This window comes from Micrasema longulum, unplaced genomic scaffold, assembly GCF_059751315.1.
Source record: "Micrasema longulum isolate JH-2025_06_02 unplaced genomic scaffold, ASM5975131v1 h1tg000284l, whole genome shotgun sequence".
In the NCBI taxonomy this organism is placed as follows: Eukaryota; Metazoa; Arthropoda; class Insecta; order Trichoptera; family Brachycentridae; genus Micrasema; species Micrasema longulum.
In genome coordinates, this window is record NW_028277488.1 from 540,319 (window position 1) to 542,825 (window position 2,507).

Consider the following 2,507-nt stretch of genomic DNA (forward strand, 5'->3'; position numbering starts at 1 on the left):
CAAACATGTATGTCTGTAAATTATCTGTACTATATATAAGGTTATGCTTAAGACTATAAAAGTGCCCAAACTGTATATTATTTCTTGTACATATAATTATTTTGTAAATTGTTAGTCATTATTAGCAGTAAACGAATATTGATAAATAATATAAATATCTCAAATATAATCTGTGTTCATTTTTTATCCTGATCTAGAATTTACTGCTTTTTAACTCGGAATCTTAAAAAAATAATATTGCTTATTTATAGTTCAGAGGAACAAAAAACTAAAATAAAATACTTTTTCAACTGCATAATATATATTTCTTAGTAAAAATGTACATAAAATATGTTTACAATGTTGAACAACCATATTGTAAGATGAAAAAATACATTTTGTATTGAAATCACAATTCATCTGTTTTGTTATATTAAATTTTTCTCATTTGCAGTCATTCGGCATACAGCTTTGGCAAAATTTTGCCTAGAATGGGGTAGAAAAATGGCTATTATAAAGAGAACGATTAAAATTTGATAACAATTTTTTTTACTAAATTGATATTTTTTTAGATAAAATTATTTATTGTAAGACATTTCATTCTTTGACAATACTTGTTTTATCAATATTAACAATTTAATGCGGAGTTGCATGCAGAATGACAAGCCGGTGGAAGACACTAACTTATTGACAGTTTATTAAAAATACTGCCAGGAAATTAGTTTCAAAAAATGCAGTCAAGTTTGGTAACTTGAAGGAAAGATAAAAAAAAAAAAACTCACAAATTGTATTGGAAAATAACCACGAACAACCATACACTAAACACTGTTGCGCATACTTTGACTAACACACTCGCTAATCATGTAGAACTTCACAACAAAAAATATTGCTTTAAACGAATAGAATGTAATAAATTATTCGGAATAAAAAAACTAGACAAACTTGCAAAAGAAAAATCTTAATCAAGAATGTAAATAATACAAAAATAACTACATACTAAACTACGCTTATAATTATTATTTTAATTATGGTTTAGTAATTACCGGGATACAAATATCTAATAATTACTATGGATAGCTCCCGATAAGAGTATAAACATCAAATCCAAATTAACTTAACAATAATTGTTTCTTGTATGTAAAGAAGACTCGAGATAATTACGTACTGCTAAAAAATCTTGGAATGAATAACAATATGTATTTCATAAGCAAAGATGGTCAAAACTAGATCATATGTCAAATCAAATCACCGAGATATTTTTGCCTTTTTTACTCAGTTAGTTTAACACGATTCTACTTTTAACAATCCTCACAATTGTATAAATTCGTTGACTTAATACTGTAAATATCAAAGGGAATGGAATTTATCTGGAAACGATTAGACACACACACTCACAGCTAAAGACGTAGACAAACCCTGATATTACCATTATTCCTTGCTAGTTAAAAATTATAATATCATTTTTAATGCTAATTGAATAAACAATCACCGAGAACAATTCTTGCAAGAGTAACTACTGAGAACTGGGAAATCAAATTCATAATGTGACACATTCTCACAATTTATTGCATTCGTAAATGTAAGGTATCTTTATAAGAAGATTGTAGCCGAAAATGGTAACACTACGTAAATATGCCTTATGTATTATTTTGAATGTGTATCGAAAACACACAATTTCAAATAAATTTCAAAAGCATTTTTGTAAATTAGTAATGCAATTTATATACACGGTGTTTCAGGGCCAGACCGCAAACCTTTAGAGTTGAATTTCTTGAACGAAGCAATACGATGCGGATAAGGGAAGCGGTTGGGTAGGAGAGGAGTAGGGGTTTGTAGAGGGATGCTAGTCCGAGAAATTAAGGATTTACTCCATTTTCAGATTGTAAAAAAACAAGGTTTTGGAAGAAGGCCCTGAAACACCATGTATATAGATTTGTAGAATATTCTTGCCAAGAAAATATGTTTAAAAGGACAATATTTATAAAAACAAAATAAGACGATTAGCCTTAGAGTCGAAATACTGAATGTAAATCAAGATATATTTCTTATTTATGTTGCGTGGATTTAAGAAAGTGTTTTTGTCATAAAATATAAATTGGCGTAGTTACATTAAATTTAAACTTCCAAATAGACAGTTGGAAATAAATAAAAAATATTGATTTCGAAATTCAGTATTAAGACCCTACACGGCGAAACGGAAAGCATCATGTGGTGTTTGGGCATAACCTAAAAATTACTTTTGATTTATGGATTCCAATATTAAGAGGATACGCATGCGGTGCCAGAAAATTTTGATGAATAGTTATTTGCACATAGTTTTTCTGTCACTCTCTCGCAAATGCCTCCCCGACTGTGCGAAAAAGACATAACTGCACGTCGGACTGATTCTTTATGTATAGCTAAAATTGACAAAATCAAAGTTTCGTTGTCCCGTTTTCGGCACCCCAAAATTGAACGGATTTGGTTTTTTTTTTTTGAGAATTTTTTAGGGTCGGTACCTTTTACGTTTTTTGAAGTTATTTATCATA